General features: G+C 36.0%; 1 protein-coding gene across 4 annotated transcripts in view; it reads right to left on the minus strand.

The window, feature by feature from the left end:
• The window catches only part of LOC132692483 (uncharacterized), a 176,441-nt gene that overhangs the window by 59,987 nt on the left and 92,892 nt on the right, over positions 1-23,562 (minus strand). Inside the window, exon 1 of one of the 4 annotated variants that reach the window (XR_009616376.3) lies at positions 1,759-1,826. The exons of the other annotated variants lie outside the window; for them this stretch is intronic. The gene's annotated coding sequence lies outside the window, so the exon portion shown is untranslated. Of the gene's footprint in view, positions 1-1,758; positions 1,827-23,562 lie in introns of those variants that run through there. 4 annotated transcript variants of the gene reach the window in all.

The raw sequence follows: 23,562 nt of genomic DNA on the forward strand, positions 1-23,562 counted from the left end.
TGTGTGCGTTAAATAAAGAGAATAGAAGAGCCTTCCAAACCTTTACCATACAAACTACAACTTCAGATTTTATAAGTAAGATTTTTTTAGCCTCTGTATCTCTTTTCCTTGCCCCAGAGTCTCTCATTGGAAAGCACAGGAAAGTAGAAAAAGAGAAAACACAGACTAGGTCCATCTTTTTCAATCTAGGATTCTAAGCCTGGTTAAGGGTAAAGAGTGAATATTTAAAGTGAATAAGAGCTTGGAACTCTTGCTTTGTTTCTGATCTTAGTGGGAAAGCTTCTATTTTCTCACCACTAGGTATGGTATTAGCTGTAGATTTTTGTAGATGTTCTTCATCAAATTGAGGAAGTTCTGCCTGTACTTGTAGCTTACTGAGAGATTTTTTTTTAATGTTTTTTTATTTTTGAGAGAGAGTGAGAGAGCGCAAGCATGGAGGGACAGAGAGAGAGAGGGACAGAGGATTAGAAGTGGACTCTGCACTGACAACAGTAAGCCCAACATGGGGCCTGAATTCATGAATGACAAGATCTTGACCTGAGCCAAAGTTGGAAGCTCAACCTACTGAGCCACCTGGGTGCTCCATACTGAGAGATTTTACTTGGATTTTATGAAGTGTTTTTCTACATCTGTTGATATGGTCATGTGATTTTTCTTTTTTAGCCTATTGACGTGATGAATTAAATTAAGTGATTTCCAAATGTTGAACCAGCTTTGCATACCTGGCATAAATCCACATGGTTGTGATGTATAATTCTTTTTATACATGTTGAATTTGTTTTGCCAATATTTTCTTGAAGATTTTTGTATCTACATTCATGAAAGACATCGTTCTGCAGTTTTCTTGTAATATCTTTGCCTAGTTTTGATTTTAGATTATTACTGGCCTCATGGAATGTTGGGAAGTATTCCTTTTGCCTCTGTCTTCTGGAAAAACTGTAGAGTTGGTATAACTTCTTCCTTAAATGTGTGGCAGAATTCATCAGTGAATTCATGGGCCTAGTGCTTTCTGTTTTGGAAAATTATTAATTATAGATTTGATTTCATAGACATGGCCTATTCAAATTGTTTATTTCTTTTTGTGTGAATTTTGGCAGATTGTGTCTTCAAGGAATTGGCCCACTTCATCTAGGTTACAAGTATGTGGGCATAGAGTTGTTCACAGTTTCCCTTTATTATCCTCTCAGTGTCAAAGCGATCTGTGGTGACATCCCCTCTTTCATTTCTGGTATTAGTAATTTGCATCTTTTCCTTTTTTTCCTTTTTTCTTAGCCTGGCTAGAATCTTATTGATTTTATTGATCTTCTCAAAGAATTGGTTTTCGGCTTTGTTGATTTTCTCTATTGATTTCCTGTTTTCAGTTGCATGGATTGCTGCTATAATTTTTACTACAAGTTTTTTCTGCTCACTTTGGCTTTGATTTGCTCAGTTTTGATTTTTCTAAAATGGAAGCTTAGACTATGGATTTTAGATTGCAGTTGCTTTATTTGGGACAATGAAATAAATTTAAGCATTAGCAGTATCCTCTAAGAAATTTCTAAGGAAAGTAAATTATATATGCATGTCTCTTAGAAACAATAGCTTACATTTGCATACATCCTCTTAGAAACATTTCAGCTCATTTGATCAGTTTGACTTTCAAAACAGTGTAGGTAAGATGACATTATCTTTTGCTCTTATCTCTGAGTCTTAATATCTCTGTTTACTCCAAATATGTAAAAGATAAAATAACCAAATAAAAGATTGTGTTTGACTTACTCTGAGGCAAGCATGGTAGGTATTTCATTTGAATTTCATCTGACTGCTCTTTTGTTTGCTATTGAGAAGATCATAGAGAAGAATTTAGATCTCATTAAATACTGCTTAACTTTGATGGCATACATCCGTCTAACCAACTTCTGCCAACTACAGTTCTAGGCTGTTAGACTAGTTATACAAATAAAAAGAGCAGAGCTAAGATGAAAAGAAAACACTTTTGGTTATTTTATTTATTAAGCTGTTTGGAGTTTTGTACAAAGTAGAGAATGAAAATGTCTGCCAAATTTGGGTTTAGATGATTATAAGTGATGAATACACATACATATGTGCACACACACACACACACACACACACGCACACACACACACCATTTAATTAATGAGTTTGAAAAGTTATTTTAAATAACTTTGCATTTTAACATCTCTAAGTATTTTAGTTACTTGGGGTTTGCTGTAGATATTGTGTACTATAATCTTTCCTCTTAAATTTTATTTCAAAATATACATTTCAGGTAAAGTTATATGTATCTTCAAAATATAAGTTAAACATGTAAACAGCATTATTGTGCTGTATCACTTAAACAACAGAAAGGCAGAGAGAGAGAGAGAGAGGGAGAGAGAGAGAGAATTCACCCTGACAGACTGGAGCCTGACTCTGGGCTTGAACTGGGAGGGAGACCTGAGCTGAAACCAAGAATCAGACACATAACCAACTGAGCCGGACAGGTGCCCCCAAAATTGAAACCTTTTAACATCAGTCTCTAATAATACAGACTTGAAAGGAATGTTTATTTATTAGGTGACATTGAAGTTACAACCCAAGCCAACTAAACATTCACTTAATATTCTTCTCCCCAACCCAATAAGGATACATCTGTGGTCCAGACAATCTCTCAGGCTGTTATGACAGGCCATGGATGTGATTAGTAACGTCTCTCTATGAGTTAAATATCATTAGGCTCCTGTTTTGTTTATTTGTTTATTTTTCTATTAGAGAATTGATGGAGCACAAATTGGATTTCAAAGTGTGATTTCAAAGCATCCAAAATATGCACCACACATTCCAAAACTTGATCTTACTGTGCTCTGTCTTCCTAGGCCTATGGCTTTACTGGAGACAAATATAGTTCTAAATAATAAGGCTATTACATCATTGGCTACTTTTTCCCAAGATTCAATCATAAGAATGACAAATGTTTGTGTGTACATGTGCATGTGTGTGTGTGTGTGTGTGTGTGTGTGAGCATGTGTGAAAGAGAGAGAGGGGGAAAGTGTGCATGTGTGACTGTGTAAGTGTATGTGGGTTGTTAGCACCTGAATCACTGTATCTTAGTAAGGGTTCAAAGTTGCCCATGATTTATGGCATATTTTAAACAAACACCACTATCACAAAAACTAAGTATAGTGTAGTGTTTTTTTCAGTCATTTCTCTTCTTCCACGGTAATGTGGAAGGTATGATTCCAGGTACTCTTCTGGGATCTTTATCAATAATAACTCCATACATTTCTCATATCAATCCTATAAGGTATACTATTATTATCTCCATTTTACATATGATGAAACCAGCATAGGGAAGTTAAGTATATTCCCCCAAATTAAACAGGTGGTAAGACATGAAGCTAGGCCTTGATTCTTGACATCTTACTCCATAGTTTGCCTTGACTCAAAAAGAAGAAAAGAAAGAAAGAAAGAAAGAAAGAAAGAAAGAAAGAAAAGAAAAGAAAAGAAAAGAGAAAAGAAGAGAAAAGAAAAAATAAAAGAAGAATGTGAGCTTACCACAGGGCTATATCACCCTTCCCTTCCACCCTCTACCCCTCCACCAATACATTTACAGTTTCCCTTATGTCTAATTGGGACCATAGGGCCAAATTTTGGCCAATGGAATGGGAGGAAAAGTGATATGTGTACATTGATAAAGTTTCAGTTAAGCAAGATGAATGAGCTCTAAAGATCTACTATACAACATCGTACCTATAGACAATAAGTATTAAGTATTGCATAAGTATCTTAAAAAATTAAGAGAGTAGACTTCATGTTAAGTGTTCTTACCACAATAAAAACAAAACAAAACAAGATAAAATAAAATAAAATAAAATAAAATAAAATAAAATAAAATAAAATAAAATAAAATACGATAAAATAGTAAAGTAGTGCTATTTCTGGGTCCTACCTTTCAAGAAAATGGATGCACCCGTGTCTTGATTTGCCTGCTCTTTTCTACTTGCTGGAATTGATGGTGGGAGTTGAAACATTTATTAGGGATGACAGTGGATGCCACATGTTGAAGATGGAAAAGCCACAAGATATAAATAATTTAGGACCCTGATGTTTGTCTGTTGCTTATCTAGACTTTAAACGAACGAATCATAAAATTTTGTCAAGTTTAAAATGGTGTTTTACAGAAGCTGAACCCAAACCCTGAATAATGAAGAGGTAATTGCAATAGTTTCTGCAGGAACGACACATACTCTGATAATCATTTTACCATATCCTAGCCATGCAAGTTATAACATCAGGTTTATCTGGCTTGCTTTGCAATTCTACTTCCCATATTTAAAAGATTTGACACACCTAGGAACAAGGCCACCAAATGAGCATTATGTGTAGGGAATCTTTGTTTGGCTTTTGCAGCTTTGAGCATAAACCTTTTGAAAACATTGTTACATTGTTGGAAATTATTCTAAGTGATGTGTTTAAAAGCTTTCACAGAGTTCATACTCAGATCAACTCTTGGTCCTTCTAAATTACTTAGAGAGGTTGTATCCTAATCTAAACTCATATCTTCTGATGTTGATCACTTTCTTAGAATGAAAACGAATGATTCATTTTTCAGTCATCCTTCATTGTGTTTCCATCTCCATTTTTGGCAGAAATTCCTTTGAAGATGCTGACCTCTGAATGATATCTAAGTTTTCTAAGGAATGACACAGATTTCCCCCCCTTTCCCCTATATTTTTATAGTATGCTCATTATTTCAGTTTGAATCTGGATGGGCATCTCTGCTCAACTATTGAATCCTGAAGTGTTACATTCCTAACTACTAAAATCATTTTAGTTCATTTTTTATTGTTACTGTAAAGATGCACTCATTCTAAGTACATGTAGAGTTTCATATTGATAGCAAATGTAGGTAAGAGAAAGATTTAATTATGTTTAAATATTATAACATTTTAGTATTCAAAAACAGGCAAAATACAGCATGCGTATGTATAAGCAAGACAGAGGTCTATTAAATTTCATTTAAGTTGTAGTAAATGAAGGAATATTTGGATCCCAGTGACTACTTGGTTTTTATTAACCTGGAATTTCATAAAATTGTTCGCATAGTTTTAATATCTTGAAATAAGTAAATGTGTTTCTATACTATTGTGTATGTTAATTTAAAAAGAAAAATAGTTTTTTTCACATCCAGGAAAATGCTCAAAATATTCAAATTTGAAAGTTATGCCTTTAAAATTACAAGGTTTTAATGGTTTTAATGTCATTTTAATGACAATAATTATCCTTATTGACTTCAATGCAATGTCAAATACAATTATCTTCCAATTATAAACTTGATGACCTCTGTCTGAATTTTCCTATCCAAAGTTCTATAATTATAATCAAACTGCTCTATTATAATTGAGAAACCCTCTATTAGCATTTTAAAGAAGAATTTTGAAAGCTGCTCCACAGGATGTATCATCCCAGTAAAGTAATTGACATCAACAAAGCTGCTGCTAGTATTATTTTATTCGGGTTTTCATTCTAATGTATATAATTCTGTACTTACGTGTTTTAAACGCCATCTCGCCTTGTTATGATTTATTTATATCAGATGGTGAGAATATACAAATCAGTGCTTTGGTCCCAATTTTTCAGTTCAGATGAGCCTTTTCCAAAAAGTGTTTTTTATTCCTTTTTCCAGAACTCACACTAGGAAGTGATTAAAATTACTTTTGCTCTGTTAAATTTCTTAAATTTTAATATAATGTAGAATTCTCAAAATTTGCATAAAATTCAACTTGTATAACAAACTTCTATGTAAAAATGCAAAATTTACCTGAGCTAACATATTTTTTCTTAAATTCTCTCTTAATTTATAATCCGAATAAATTCCATGCTGCCATACAAATCCACTTTTTAAAAAGCATGGAAAAAATATTTTCATATTTTCCTTACTGCAGTATATATGAAGAAATGAAGTTTCCCATACAATTCTGGTAGTAATGTAAATTTCCTTTAGTAAGTTGAAAATTATTTGACAGTATCTATTAAAAATGTATGTACTTTTGACCAAGCAATTACTACCTAATTAATCTAACCTACAGAAATAAATGAACATATGAATACACACATACATGCACACCCACATATATGGTTTACTTTGCAGCATTGTTGCAAATCTGATTGTAAATCAACAGAAAATGTATTAATAGTAAATTACAGAATATTATGTGGTTATTAAAATCAATAAGTTGATGGGAATGCAAACTGGTGTAGCCACTCTGGAAAACAGTATGGGGATTCCTGAAAAAAATAAAAATAGAACTACCCTATGACCCAGCAATTGCACTACTAGGTATTTATCCAAGGGATACAGGTGTGCTGTTTTGAAGGGGCACATGCACCCCAATGTCTGTAACAGTACTATTAACAATAGCCAAAGTATGGAAAGAGCCTAAATGTCCATCGATGGATGAATGGATAAAGAAGATGTGGTATACACACACACACACACACACACACACACACACACACACACCACACAATGGAGTATTACTCGGCAATCAAAAAGAATGAAATCTTACCATTTGCAACCTACGTGGATGGAACTAGAGGGTATTATGCTAAGCGAAATTAGTCAGAGAATGACAAATATCATATGACTTCACTCATATGAGGACTTTAAGACACAGAACAGATGAACACAAGGGAAGGGAAGCAAAAACAATGTAAAAACAGGGAGGGGGCAAAACATAAGAGACTCTTAAATATGGAGAACAAACGGAAGGTTACTGGAGGTGTTGTGGGAGGGGAGATGGGCTAAATGGGTAAGGGGCATTAAGGAATCTACTCCTGAAATCATTGTTGCACTATATGCTAACTTGGATGTAAATTAAAAAAAATTAAATTAAATGATAAAAAAATTAATAAGTTGAATGTATTAACTGTAAATGTTTTTCTTGACACTATAATAGTTTGATCTCATTTTTGTTAAAATTCAAATACAAAAAGTCCAATAAATGTGTTATATGCATGTTTTACATTTGTATATACATAGAAAAAGTAGAAAATTACACATCAAATTGATAACACTGGTTACCTTAGGGGTAGGAATTGAAGGGGAGAAGAGAAAGACTACCTTTTTAGTATATGCTATGGTTTATTTTGAAAATAAAAATCTCATTTTACTTGAATTTTTTTAAAGCAACATAGAACCATGATCAGTGTTCCAGTTTGGGGGATTAACATGTTTAAATGCTCAGAAGCGTGTGTTTTTTAAAAAGCGGTGTTAATAAATGAGAGTAAAAGTTGATTGATAAAATTTATTCCAAATGACTTTCTGTTTTAATTTTTTTTTTCATTTCTTAAATAGTAGGAACTGTTTAAACCTGTTCCTTCACTCTAAGTAATATTTGTCATGTACAAGGCCATTTTATGGGGTTTAATGTGGAGAAAAATATTTTTAATATATAAAATTGTCTACATGGATACTCTCTGGGAATTAAAGAAGCATTTAATCCATCTATAAATCCATCTATAAGTCAGTGTGCTTAAAAACATGGTGAACATTAAAACAGTCAGTTAATCCAAAGTGACAGATACTAATGGACTATTTAGTAGATTAACAGCTAGTACTGCGTCTTGCTAGGTCTATGCTATTTATTTTGATCCTGGGCTTGAAAGGATGCACAAACCACAATGATGTCTCTAAGCACACTTAATTCAAATGGACAGAAACACATGATTATACATCCAGGCGGCTACTGGACTTGTAAGTTTCACTTCCCAGCTGACCTACTGCAGGCTGAGGAGATATAAAACGCTAGCCTTGGGACAAGTAGTTGGAGCGTCACTAAACTTAGATGAACAAAGAACTTATCCAGCACTTTTTTTTTCCTGATGACAAAGAAAATTTTTCATTTTTATAACACTGTCTCCCCAGTTCTTAATTAATATCATGCACAGGTGGTGTAAGGGATAACCATAGTAAATCACAAAAAGGGTTATGAGCTTCCAAAGAACTATTATTAAATACAGGCACATCATAAAACAATGCTTTAGGACGACGGGACTGTCGGCTGCCACATTTTCATCTATACTTTTGAAGCTGGTTCTACTTCCACAAAAGGAATTTTAGATTAGGCGATGGAGCTTACTTTATTATAATTAGGAGAAATGTTTGCTCCATCCTAAATTAAGTACAATTTGACTGTTCAGTGATTGGCTTTCCCCATGTATTTTTACATTTTTTTCAAATTAACTTCAGATGCAAAATAGCATAAACAATTTCAAGGTAATAACAGAAGTTCCTCAAAATATAAAATAGCAAGGTTTTTCTCTTTTACATTTTATTACTATTATTATTTTGAAAATGAAACAAATCTCAGTGAACACTAAAAAGTCTTCTTAATTTTATTCTCACCTTGAAAAACGTGGTCGTCAATCACACATATACCTGAAAGCATTCTCACACACTTATGAGAATCTTAGTATCACTTTCATAGAGGATTATTCCAGATATTTTTACACAGGCGTCAATTCTTCTCTTTATTCCTAATCCTGTGATCATGACCTATCTCTAGCCAGTGTCTAAAACCTGATTCAATTGCTGGACTGCACTCCTGAAGACAATAATGTTGACTCATTTGTAACATACTAAGACTCACACATAGATCTGACAACCTGCTGATCTTCACTGTTTCCTTGACTTTTGCCTTGACCTTTCCCTTGAAGGAATCTTGGATCATCCCAAACCTGAATTTTGTCTTCTAAAATGGCCATCTTTTTTTTCTTTTTGATGTTTAGTGGCAGTTTTGTGCGGTTATATGTACCTGCTATTAGATGTCAAAGCTGTTTGCTTGAACACAAGTATAAATGACAGAATGCAGGTTGCTAGAGACATACAACCTAGAAATGCTTTGTAGTTTCTTCATTTTCACTGTGTTTAAGTGGGAGCACACCAATATTCAGTAACCAAGTGTACAGAGAGATTGCTCACCTGTACTGACCAAAATATGAAAAGCATACAATAATACATTGCATACAAACACTTTCTTAGGTAAATACTTCTTTGTATGTTCTTAGGTAAATATTTCTGAACTGACATTATAATCTGAGCTGAGTGAGGCATTTGAAATGGAGTATGAATGTTTTCAATTAGAATATTTTAACTAAACCAAAATATAAGAAGGCATATTTAGATCTCACATTTTGATATCTTTCTTATCTACTATATATTACAGAATTGTAAATGTTTTAGTGTTTTCCTGGTATTATCTAGACTGTTTTAACTAAAATATTGTTTTTGTATCTTTCACAATTATGGTGATCTGTCCTTAGGTGTGACACTTAAACAAAAAAAAAGAAGTGATGTGTATTGGAGATTGGCATTACTAAAACTTAAAATGAATTATATTATAAGGAAAGATATATTATGTCTTAAAAGTGATTTTATATATTATGTATAAACATTGCTATTGCACATATGTTACGTCTTAGGATAAAGAAGAAAAAACAATTTATAACCCATCTCTAATTCCTATCTTGATATATATTCTTGATATATATTTTATAAATCGATTTACCTTTCCTCCTTTCCTTTTTTTCTTCCTTCCTTCCTTCCTTCCTTCCTTCCTTCCTTCCTCCTTTTCATTGATCTATACATCAATCTAGACATCAGATAAATACGTAGAAAGAAAAAGTAATGTAGTTTAAAAATTACAATTATACTATTGATATAGTTAATATTTTTTTAAGTTTAACAATGGACTGTGTATTAGTTTGCTTGGCTTCCATAACAAAAGATAACAGACTAGGTCAGTTAATATTTTTTTAAGTTTAACAATGGACTGTGTATTGGTTTGCTTGGCTTCCATAACAAAAGATAACAGACTAGGTCACTCAATAAGTAGAAATTTATTTTCTCATAGTTCTGGAGGCTAGAAGTTTAAGATGGAGGTGTTGGGAGATTTGATTTCCGCTGGGGCCTCTCTCCTTAGCTTGCAGATAGCGATCGTCTCACTGTGTTCTCATGTGGCTTTTCCTGTGTGCACAAACCTCTGGTGTCCCTCCCTCTTTTCTTATGACAATCGTATTAAATTAAGGCCCACCCATATTATCTCATTTAACCTTAATTACCTCTCTAAAGGCCCTCCAAATACAGTCACATTCCAAAGTATACTGGGGTTAGGACTTTAACACATGTGTTTTAGAGGGACACACATCAGTCCATAACACACTGGAAGCATTTTCCCATGTCATTTAAGATTTTAAAACCGTAAAACATCCTAGGGTGGGGTCATTTGGTTAAGCATCCACTCTTGACTTCCACTCAGGTCATCTTCTCACAGTTCGTGAGTTCAAGCCCCGCGTTGGACTCTGTGCTGACAGTGTGGAGCCTTCTTGGGATTCTCTCTTGACCCCTTCCCCACTCATGCTCACCCTCTTTCTCTCTCTCAAAATAAATAAACTTAAAAAAAACCCTGTAGAATATTCTGATATATTGATAAATAGTTGTTTAACATACTTTCTGTTGTTAAGCATTTATTATTTTTCTTATTTATCACAATTGTAAAGAGTACTATAAATAAGATTTCCTTAAAGATTAGCAGTTGTGTGCATTTCAGATGACTTCATCAGATTCAAAATCATAGAGATAAGTTTACTGGATCTAAAGTTATGAGTGTTCTTGCTAAATTGTCAGAACTTTTTTCCTAAGTTTAATTGCCTACCAGCAATTTGTGTATTGGGTGGGTGTGGATAATATGACCAAAGTAATTCATTTAAAGATTATTGCTGATTAAGTATGCAAATATTCTATTTAATTTTAAAATGTTTTTGTTTACAAGGGATTGCATAATGTATTAAGTATTTCTTTGAAATTTCCTCAATAATATAATTTATGTAATATACATGTATTTACAGCAATATTTTCCTTTTTCTTACACTTTTTAAAAGAATTCTCTTTATGGGGCTCCTGGGTGGTTCAGTCGGTTAAGTGTCTGACCCTTGATATCAGTTCAGGTCATGATCTCACAGTTCGTGGGATCAAGCCCTGTGTGGGGCTTCATACTGTCAGTAGAGCCTGCCTGGGATTCTCTCTCACTCTCTCTCTGCCTCCCTCCTGCTCACACTTTCTCTCTGTCTCTAAATAAAGAAATAAACTTTAAAAAAAAAGTAAAAGAATTGTCTTTAAGAAAGATATTAATATATTATTTGCCATAAAAGTATGCTATTTTACAATGTTATTTCTAGTGTCATTATATTTTCTTTTTTTCTCCAAATGATAGAAAATGTTATTTGTTTTATAATGTGAACCAGCTTTTAATTTTTAGTAGGTGATTACATTTCCCATATTATTAATTAAAACTTTATTGACTTCGTTAAACACATTTATTTCACAGTGATACAGAGCTTATTTTATCCATTATTTTATTTATTTGTGTATTTATTTATTAATTTATTTGTTTTTAAATGTTTATTTATTTATTTGGAGAGGGAGAGAGAGAGTGAGTGCAGGAGAGAGGCAGAAAGAGAGAGAGAAAGAATCCAAAGCAGCCTCCACACTCCATGCAGACACCAGCCGGGGCTCGAACTCATGATAGTGAGATCATGACCTGAGCTAAACTCAAGAGTCAGACGCTGACTGAGCCACCCCGCACCATTAATATTTTTATTTTTGGATGATGACTTTAATTTTTTTTATTGTTTTTATTTATTTTTGAGACAGAGAGAGAGAGCAGAATGTGAGCAGGGGAGGGGCAAAGAGAGAAGGTGACACAGAATCTGAAGCAGGCTCCAGGCTCTGAGCTGTCAGCACAGAGCCCTACATGGGACGCGAACTCACAAACTGTGAGATCATGACCTGAGCCAAAGTTGGACTTTCAACTGACTGAGCCACCCAGGTGCCCCTGGGTGATGACTTTAATTCATGTTTAATTGAGAACCTCTCCACATCTCCACCTCCACATCTTCCTAACCAGTACCTATGTCAAACATTCTACTTCTCTCCTATTATTATGGGTAGATTATTAATGCTTCTACCTTATCCAGTAAATATCCTTTTGTCCACTAGATCTCACCTTCCTTGAATTCTCTTGCAAATGCCCCTAATAATTCTGACCTGTCACCATGTATCTATAATTCTTCCCTGTTACAGGTTCATCTCCCTCAGAAAACAAACATGTACTTATATCAGCCATTTGAAAACAAATAACAAAACAAAACAAATGTGTCTAGACTACACCATTCCTCTTGTTGCTACCATGTTTCCTTTCTTTTCTTTTCTTCTCTTTTCTTTTCTTCTCTTTTCTCTTTCTTTTCTTTTCTCTTTTTCTTTTCCTTTTCTCCTCTTCTCCTTTCCTTTCTTTTCTTTTTCTCTTCTCTTCTTTCTCTTCTCTTCTCTTCTCTTCTCTTCTCTTTTCTTCCCTTCTCTCTCTTTTTAACAGTAAAACTCACTGAAAGAGTTGTGTGTTCTACCTAGGCTCACTCATACATCTCCATTATCTGGGATGTCACAGCGTGGATGTGCTGTCTCATCTGATACCGGATTTTTCCACAATGAAAGTTTCCTGTATTAAGTGATGAATTGCATACTGACCCTAATTCTCCCTGTTTTCATTATTTTCCATTCATTCTTTCTTCAACCCTTTCCACTCAGATTTTTGCCCCATCACTCCAGAAAAAAAAGTATTTTTATAGATTTTATACCTCCAGTTTTATAAAATCTTCAATATTGTTGAGATATAAACAGCATTTGATATTTGATCTTGCTTCTCTCTTTGAACTTTATGCCTTATTTATATTGTTATGCCAAAGTCTCTTAGTTCTCCCCGCTACCTTATTGTCCATTCCTTCTCCAACTCACTCCTTTTCTCGTTTCTCCAAAACTCCTCAACCTGTAAACATTTGGGTATCCTGGTTTTTAGACCTTGGATTGCTTCTACTTTACATATTTGCTAATGTAAATAATGCCAGATTTATTATAATCCCTTTATGATTGTTACAATATTTATTTCTTTGTTTTCATTATTTTACTTGTAGGGTCTCTAGCAAAATACTGTATACTGATTAGATGTGGCAAAATGGGCATCTTTGTGGGTTTTTTCCTTCCTTTTTGTTTCTCTGCTATTGTATCCTCTGATATAAATAATTAGCACCTAAGATTTTCTCAGTCTTGGGCTTTAGGGAATCCAAATTAAGCAGACACTTTTATATGTAGGCCCTAGAAATTATTTAGCCACACCAAAGATCTCTGTTTGTTAACCATTCTGAATGCCACTCTGACCTAGATGCCCGTTGTGGTCATCACCTGCCTCTTCTTTCTGGCAATTAATTACCGCCACTTTCCCTCTGATGTTCTGGGATTCTGCCTTCTTCATGTAAATTAGGGAGTCCATTTCAATAGGAGCATCTCCTATCTTAATCTTATCCTATAGAGGACAATCCCTGTGGTACATTTCAAAAAGACTGATACTCCTCACTAATGCATATACTATGACAGTACATATTCTCTGAGCCCTCTCAGTTAGACATAATTTAAGACTTGATGATTGGGTAGAGCACTTTAAATCTGCTTCATTTTTTCTATCTTTTTAACACTGTATAATATTTACATTTATTAAAGGCTGTTTTGCATTTTAGCTTAAATGCACACTTGCAACTAAATGCAAGTTTCAATCATCCAGCTGACTAAAAAGTAAGACCTCCCTTTTGTTGAATTAGCTAGCACATGAAATCTAAGTTCATGACCCAATGTGCTTTATCAGTTAATTCAGTCCAATTGAAAATCATATGTTCTTTCCTCTTTGATTCATTTCCACACAAACTTCTAATGTTTCTACCACATTAATCATAAAAATCTTACAGATATTTTGGTATACAGATCTTACCAGAGTTGACATTTAATATTTGTTGATGCATAGGTTGACTACTGATGCTATTTTGAAGATTAAAAGAAAAAAAAAATAGGTGGTACAGATTAGGCATAAAAAGATGGACACTATCTTGAAAGATAATTACCTCAAAAGAGTTTTCCTTACAAGGTCTTCAGTGTTCAAACACCTTTATTCAGAATAGAGAAGTTTTTGTTTTGTTTTGTTTTTTGTTTTTCTGCTTCCAAGAAAGAGTCAGTGGTGTTTAGAATTCACATTACGGAGAGTCAGCTGAATACATCAAAAAGTCCCTTTTCTATTTCTTGAGATTCTCAATATATGCTCACTCTTTCACATAGTGACCTAAATAGATTTGTGAATTTAACATGCTGTAATTCAACAACTTCCAACATTGGATTCTAGTTGAGATTTTCAACTAAGTCCTCCCTCCCTAAGACTAGAAGAGATAAGCACCCCTTCCATTTTTTTCCCTTTGCTTCTAGCTAGAATGTGGACAGGACGGCCAAACACCTTAAATTCTGCTGATCAAGAAAACATTCTCGAGATGGCCTTTTAAAGAGAGAAAATTTGTGGGAATACAGAGGACAGAAGAGATTAAAGTAAGGAATGAGTGGTGCGTGCTGAACGCGGCACACGCTGGACACGGAAGCTGCTCAACCAAGCCAAAAACAAAACATGCAGGAAACAGTATACGCTGCCTGAAAACAGCAGGAATTTTTTCCTTCCAGGGTGAAGTGTTTAGATTATCCAAGGATGTCGAGCCCACCCATACCCCTTACTTGGCCCGAGCATTCTACCTGAGTTTGCTAATGTATATGCGTAGCTAGAGTCATGCATGGTATGTCTCATGTGATTTATTAACTTATTTTTCTGCTTTCATTTCCACATACTATTGTTCACTCCCCAATAAATACAAGAGAGCTACCTAGGTCCGGGGCGCACCCAAGCCCTCTCTTGGTGAGGGGAGAGTCCCTTGGGGCCTCTCATTATTCCAAACCCATTTGGATTCTGGGTAATCCTTTCAGTGTCACGTGGCACGAGCAGCACAAGTGGTGCCCCTGTGCGGCCGAAGACAGACCCTCCAAAGCCTGGGGAAGGGAGAGGACAGCCGATATTCATCCCGGGTGTGGGAAAATAGGCGGTTCTGGACGAGCCGTGCAGCCTCCGACAAAGGTCAATTTAGGAAAATCACCGGGAGGTTTCGTTTCCGCTTTCACTTTGTTTCACTTCAGTCCCTGTTTCTCTGCTTTACTTGATTCTCACACTCCCGCCGCTCAAACTACGTTGAACCCCTGGACCACCAGTCTGGGTGGAACAGTGGCCATTAAAAGGGGAGAAACCACGACAAGCCAAGCTACTAGTTAAAGAGCTTCTAGTTAAAGAGCAGCTAGAAGCCGGTCATATTGAACCTTCTCAAAGCTCCTGGAACACACCTATATTTTGTAATTTCAAAAAAAAAAAAAAAAAAAAAACAAAAAAAACCCCAAAAAAACAAAACAAAACAAAACCCAAAAAAACCCCAGGCAAATGGAGGCTATTACATGACCCCAGACAAATGAAGGTTAGTATAACTCCCATGGGGGCATTACAACTGGGACTTCCGAAACTAGTCCTCAATCCCAAAGGTCACCAAATACTCATGCCAGACCTAAAAGAATGCTTTTGGTGGGGGCGGGGTGCCTGGGTGACTCAGTTAAGCATCTGCCTTTAGCTAAAGTCATGATCTCTCGGTTTATGGGTTTGAGCCCCCCATCTGGCTCTGTGCTGACAGCTCAGAGCCTCAAACCTGCTTCAGATTCTGTGTCTCCCTCTCCCTCTGTCGCTCTCCCACTTGTGTGCTTTCTCTCTCTCTCTCTCTCAAAAATAAATAAACATTAAAAATGTGTAAATAAAAGACTGCTTTTTTACTATCCCCCCTACATGAAGAAGATACAGGAAAGTTGGCTTTCTCTCTCTGCAGCATCGATTCTGGGACACCTTTACAGAGATATTAATGGAAAGTCCTACCACAGGGCATGATAAACAGCCAGAGTATTTGGCAGGATTTTGTAGATGGTGCCTTACTCCCTACTAGAATTGCTTTCCCGGATGCAATCATTTATCATTACATGGATGCCACTCTTGTCGCACACGCAGATCCTATTCGTCCTATTGTTTTGTCAAAGATATATGGACACTTACTTTAACATGCAAATCAAGTAGGACTAAAAATAGCCTCAGAGAAGGTACAAAAAAACAGAACCATGGAAATATCTGGGTTTCCTTATGCAGAGAAACTTTCTCCCTCAGAGGGTATCACTTTCAATTCCTGATAATATGACTCTTAATGATCTCCAAAAACTCCTAGGCAATGTCAATTGGCTCCACCCTTCTATGGGAATCCCTACTTATCAATCACAACATCTTTTTAGCACATTAGGGGGAGACGCCAACCTCTCCTCCCTTCGCATGTTCTAACAAGCTGGAGCAAATTGAAAAATGGCTCACCTCCGCACAAGTGCATGACTTCCAGGAGCCTTCACATTTCATTATTTTAAATATTCCTCATAGCCCCACAGGATTATTATGTCAGCTCCTCCCTCACACTGGGGTCATTGAATGGATTTTTCAGGTGCATTCACCTCCCCACCCCCCACAAGGAAAAAAAGAGTATTCAATTTGAGCAACAGTGGCCCTTTTAGAACAAGACCGAGACCGCCACGGTTGTCAGATGCTATCAGGAAAGGACCCGGATATAATTAACCCCGGCCTAAAACTGATGTCCAGGCTGCTTATAAATAATCAGAGACCCTCCAAATTGCTTTGACTGATTTTCTTGGAGATAGCAGCTTTTCCATACCCCATGGCAAAATACTACAGGGCTTTCAACTCCTCCCTCTTGCCTCCACTTCTATCCTTTCTGCAACCCTTATACCTGACATTATAAACCTGTTTTTGGATGGCTCAGGAAAGTCAGGCAAAGGCTCAATCACCTGGTAAGAAAAAGGTATCTGAAAGAACTTCCTTACCCTTAAACATCGCTCTACTCAAGAGCTGAACTAGATGCTGCAACTGTGGCTTTCATCATTCTTCCCACCAGCCCCTAAACCTAACAGCTGATTCCTCTTAAGATTGTAGAAACTATATACAGGTTAGAAACTGCCCTCATCCGTGATGGAAACCATAAACATCTCTTGGAAATGTTCAGACATTTACAAAAACTAACGCAATTAGCAACTGATCAAATCTATGTTCTATATTGGATCTCATTCTGGTCTCCCTGGCCTCCTTACTGAGGGAAATGATCATGCTGATAGATTGGTGGTGCCCCTTGATACTCTTTCTAGGGCTATTGCATCACAATTCTTTCATCAAGGGGCTGGAGCCCTGGCTCATTCCTTTGATGTTTCTTATCCACAGGCTCAAGAACTAGTCAGGGCCTGTCCTGATTGCCATACATATTCTAAAAATATCCCCCTGGGGGGCAATAAACCCTGGAGGATTACACAACAATGAAATTTGGCAAATGGATGTCACCCACTATGAACCCTCTGGAAAACTAAAATTCCTCCATGTAACTATTGAGACTTATTCTGGCCTTATTCATGCTGCTGCCCAAACCGGGGAAGCTGTTAAACATGTTAAGAAACACCTTCTCTCAGCCTTTGCTGACACGGGACTCCTCCAACAAATTAAAACTGACGGTGGGCCCGCGTAAACCTCCAAGACGCTTAAGAGTTTTGTCAACGATTGGAACATTAAACATATAACCATAATTTCCTACAACCCACAGCCCAAGCCATAGTAGAAAGAGCAAATAGTTTACTTAAAACACAACTTTTAAAAAAAAAAAGGGGGAATCAAGAGAAAAGATCATCCCCACAAGAGCAAGTACACAAAACTTTATTTACCCTTAATTTTTTAGAACTGTAACTCTTCAGGTTCAGTAGCCATCAAACAATATTTCATTTCCACGCAGGACAGGCTTAAACCTTTGGTGCTATATCGGCACCAGCTTCAGGGCCCTCAGTGGGCAGGGTCCAGTGGAATTACTAACATGGGGAAGGGGATATGCCTCTGTTTTATCCCCAACAGGACCGCTTCGGATTCCAGCAAAAGCCATCCTCCCATATCATGATTTGGCACCTCAAATGAACAAATCCTATTTCAGAAATCCAACAGTTGATAGTCCAGCCACCTCCCCACCCCAGATGCTTTGCAGGAAGAGAAGGATGGAGCCCTTGACCACGACAATACAATCTCCTGGACCGACCTGGGGTGACCTAAAGAAAATCACCACACCGGTTGAGAACACCCTCGAGGCTACTGGGATCCTTATTACCCTGGAAAATCTTTCTCTGGCTATGCTTACTCACGTAACCATTACTTAACAAAAGCTCTAAGGTAACATGGGTATTCCATTTATATGGGTTCCTCTGCATACCCGTTTGGGACAGGTAACACCACTTATTGGGCTTGTATTCTTAACTCCCCTATTTTTGATCTTATCACCTGGGGAGATTCCACCCCCCCCCCCCCAATGATACCAGATACACTGGAGGCAATTGGCTTCCACCTTCTGGCCCTCTTCATCCCTTCGTGATTGCGGAGAGGTTGTAATAAATATGGATACCATAGTGGATGGCATAAACTTTTTCACAGCTGGTTCTTTCCCACTGAAGATCTGCCTCTATGTGCTATGAGCAAACTTTATTTTAGCAATTTCTGTATCCCCTTCCAGCCATAATGGTATATGAACCATATATTTACAGGCCCCACCCGCACTGATGGCTGTCAAACACCGACTTTTTATTAAAACACCTGGGGTAGGAGGAAACTCCAAATCAGGAGGAGATTATCCTAAACCCGATATTCCCATATGTTCTCACCTCTGGCTTCAGGTGGGGATGGCTTGACCTTAGTTGGATCCATTGCAGATCTCCTAATGACAGAAAATCCCTTATTTGGAAACCTTAAGTTAGAAAACTGGGGACTCAGAGATCTATTAGTTCAAAACTCCAGTACAACTTGGGGTTTTACCCTCCTGTATAATTATGCTGGCTAGTCATCTCACTGGAACCCACGACTTTTCGGACCTCTTTTGAAAATTCACAAAACAGGATATACATCCCCATTGAAGAAATATATTTGGTACATGACCATCATGTTTTTCCCTTGTACTGTCTGGAAGGGAGAATATTATAAACCCAATAATGGAAAACTGACATGGATTGCCAATGAAACATCACAACACGTCATGGTCTACACCTTCCATCCATATATTCTTGTTATAACCTCTAAAAGTCCTAAGACATATCAACTCAATTACACCTCCCTCCACAACCAATTGATCAAAAACTTTAACACAACCTTTGTTGCTAATGTTACATGGTTAAATTCCACGTGTCTCATTTCAACATTTCTTACCTCAATATTACTCATGTTTTCATCCTAAAACAAACAGCAGAAGTATGGCTTCCTGTTAATTTCGCCCGCAAATGGGTAGGGGAGTCGACTTTAGAACAAATAACCTCAGCCCTCGAACATGGTCGTACTAAAAGATTTCTGGGCATTCTTATAGCTTCCATTATTGCTGCCGCCACCACAGGAAATATGTAAAGCCATATTATCTTGGTCTTTTAGTGAGAAAGGGAGAACAATTATGTTTTGTTTAGGCCACTTTTATTTGAGTTTCTATCTCATCAGACTGAATATATATCTTGATACTGTATCCACAATTTCCATAGATACGCACTTTTTTCCTAAAGAATAAAATCTTCTCCATTTTGTATTAGATTATTTTATTACACATAAAATTAAGCACAGCACAGGTTGCATGCAAATTGATTATTTGGACATAGATTTCGCTTCTAAAAGAAAACATTTTTAAGTGGCTCACCTGGGTCAACGCCCATCACCATGGGGAGACTTGACACCCTCTGAAGGACCAAGTCCACACTCCAGCTCACTGCAGCTGCTCAGTGCCCAGCAGAGCTCAGAACTGCTTCACCTATGAACGCTCAAACTCCAGCTTAGGTGTCATTAAATACCCATGCTGGTCACTCCTGTCCTTTAGCCAGAGAGCCTCAGTCTGTCTCATCCCACCCTGGCCCTTGCCCAGGTCCTATGCCTACAGCTCTATATAGTCCAGAGAAGCACTCTGCACCTCACCCTGTCAGCTGATTGAAATGCCTTGCCTGGGTTCCTGAGCATGTGAATCGGTTTGCAATAAACCCCCATTTCTTGGCGGGGGGAAGTGGCTTAACTATAAACTAGCCTCCCTTTTTACAAATTTCTGCTAATGTGGCTTGAATGAATAGTTCTCTTAACAGTTTCTGAAGTTTGTTGGCTGTAAAACAAAACAAAGCAAAACAAAACCAGCATGAAAAGGAAAACAAAACAGAATGAGAAAGCCTACACATTTTACAGATTTCATTTGACCTAAAGCACCCGTTTTCTATGCACAAGATATCTTGAAGTACCATAAAACACAAGAAATTTATATTACAGTTTTCTGTTAGTTTTATAAATATATATATTTTTAAGTTTTATTTGTTTATTTTGAGAAAGCAAGTAGGGGGGCAGGCAGAGTGAGAGGGAGAGAAAGCAAATCCCAAGTAGGTTCCGCACCATCAGCATGAAGCCCAATGTGGGGCTCAAACCCATGAACCGTGTGATCATGACCTGAACCAAAATAGTCAGACGTTGAACCCACTGAGCCACCCAGGTGCCCCTATAAATAAATTAAAAAATTTTTGGGGGGGTAAAAGATATAAGATAATAAGGAACTTAAGTGCACAATCTATTGCAAAGGCAAAGTTCACATTTTCTATTTTAAATGAATTTGAGAATTGTCCTTATTTACTGAAAAGGGCACCAGTGAGCCTGGCAATGGAGAACAGAGGGAAACATGCTGATAACTTGTCATGTTGGCAGAACAACAAACCCAGCGGCTTTCAGCTGATCTGCCTGATTTTTCTATTGAAAGTGGGGTTATTAAAAGTCTAAGGAACATTCAAGATATCAGACTAAGAAAAACTGCTTGACACTCACTATGCATCACAAAAATAAAATAACAGACAATATATATGTATACTATAATGTTAGTTTTATGAATCCATGGTGCAAGACAATATTAGCCAGATAATTTTTTTTACATAATAAATTCTGAAGATACAAAATACAAAAATAAAGGATTACACAGCCTTATAAAGAGACGGTGACTGTCACATCAACGTTATTACTTGTTTTTTGCCAGAATTAACTTTGAGATAATGAAATGGAGTTGAAGATACTGTTAAACACTAATGAGCACAGGGGTTTAGATTCTTTTAGTAAATATAGAAATATTTGCACGAGAGAATTTGGGAAATTAGGAAGGCAAAAGTTCAAGAATATGTTGAATAAGAATGGTATTGGAGTGGTTGAATAAGATATGTTCAGAGAATATTAAAATATAGAAGTAGGAATATAATTTCAGTTGTTCATCAAATATTTAATGAGACAAAATTTTGTGAGACATTGTGAGAGACAATGGGAGAGTAGTAGGTAACATGGGTAACAACTCTGTTATCACGTAGCTTATAATCTCATGAAGGAAAGAAATAGTGAAAATAATGCATCATATATATATATAAATACACGTGCGCACACACACACACACATGTGTGTATACACACACACACACACACACACACACACACACAGAGCAGAAGTATGACATTCTGTATATATAAATGCATACACACATATATACATACGCATTTGAGATAAGTGCTTTGGAAGAAATACAAATGTGAAATGAAAAATTCAGATGGGAATTTTAATATTCATTGGAGCTATTTTTTTCCTTTTTTTTTTTTTAGTGAATTGAAGTGTATTGTACAGCTTTTGTCTTTTGAAAATTTACCTAGTCACTCGAAATTAATCTTTGTAAACATTACTTACATTTCTCTATAGTTATGGAAGATGGCTGATAATAATCATTTTGAAAGCTTTTTACCTAAATTCATGTCTGATCATAGTCTCAGAGTAAAATATGTGGTAGCTAATTGAGCAAAATATTCAGAAGTATCTTGTGGAAAATCGTGATTTTTCCTGATGTTACCCTTGAATTTCTGGTACCATAAGTTTAGGTTCATAATAACATGTCTTTGTCTCTGGTCTCAAAGAAATTTGCTTTCCATCATATCTAGAGAGGAGCAGAGGTTCGGATGTTCTCAGAGAGACCGCTGCAAACTATTTCCTTCCATCAACTTTTAGAACATAATTATGAGGATGTTAGAATAATATTCTCACTTTTCATTGTTCCAGGCAGTCTAAATTTTGTGTTGAATCAAATAAGACTCCTGAGATGACTCTGTTTAAACAAACTAATTTTTTAGTCCCTTATATGTCCTAATTTTATGTAAGCAATAATTAACAAAAGCAATATATAAAAATACACAATGAATAAAAGTATACTGTATTAAAATACCCAGAGACAACCATCAATAAAATACTATCATTAATTTATGTAAATTTTGATATGGAAACTTTTAAGTAAATATTTATCAAATTTCATCTAATATTTTACAACATGCTTTTTTAATGTTGTCAAATACCATAGACATTTTTTATGCTATCATATTTCTCCATAATTATTTAAAACTTGATGTTTAGGAATTGATCATTTGAATGCTTTTGGTTGCAAATAATAGAAACTCAACTAATGTGACTGTAGGGGAGGAAAACTTTTCCTTTTTCTCATTTAGGCTCTTTGGATGGTCTAATAATTAAATTGACATAAGACCGATTAACAGAAGAAAATAAATTTAATTTTGTACATACAGAAGCCCCATAAAAATAGGAGATCCAAAGGCAGTTAGGCAATTGAGGCTTATATTTCATCCTGAGCTAAGGAATGAGAAAGGGTCCTGGGGCTTCAAAGGGAAAGAGGGCAATTCACAGGAAGATCAGAGGAGTTTGTTAATCAGATCTTTTCCCTGCCATCCAGATAAATTTTTCAGATAAAAAAGTTATCTCTGGTAATAGCTCTCTTTCTGGGATAGTCACCTATCTAAATCTCTTAGGCAGTTAAGGGAGAGGTAAAAGTTTTTCCTGAGTCTGTTGGCCCTCGATTGCTTTCAGTTCAAAATAATCCACAAGCCAAAGTGACACAGTTTGGGGTGGCATATTCTGCTCCCCTTCATAACTTAATCAAACGGAGAAGGCTTTGAGTTGTAGAATCCAACACAGAGTTAGAGAATCAAGTTTTACTATAGGCTCTTAAAAATTGGGAACCAACAAATCAAATATATTTGGAGCTCCCTCTTACTTCTTATCTCAGTTTCTTTTTGCATGGCAATTTTCTTTTTCTTTTTCTTTTTTTTTTAATAATATAATCAGCTTTCTCCACATGGCTGTATTATGACTGCCAAAAGTTTTAAATTTTACATCTTAAAAATTTAAAAATCTGTGAAAAAGATTACGTGTCTGAGTCCTAAGACCCAAATTTTTAAGCAGGCACTTACTGTCCCAACTTGGATGAGTCTTCAATCCTGAACTAACCAAATGTGGCTATTGTGGTAGGTGCATTTATAGACTTTGAAGAAGAAAATACTTTTTTCTCATTTTCTTTTTAATTCATCTTTCAGTGACAATACTGAAACTGAATATTTGTTTTCATATGTCAATTATCAGCTTATGCATCTCCTTTGTTATTTACTATTCATAGCTTTAATTTTTT

Source organism: Panthera onca, chromosome B1 (genome assembly GCF_046562875.1).
Source record: "Panthera onca isolate mPanOnc1 chromosome B1, mPanOnc1 haplotype 2, whole genome shotgun sequence".
Classification (NCBI taxonomy): domain Eukaryota; kingdom Metazoa; phylum Chordata; class Mammalia; order Carnivora; family Felidae; genus Panthera; species Panthera onca.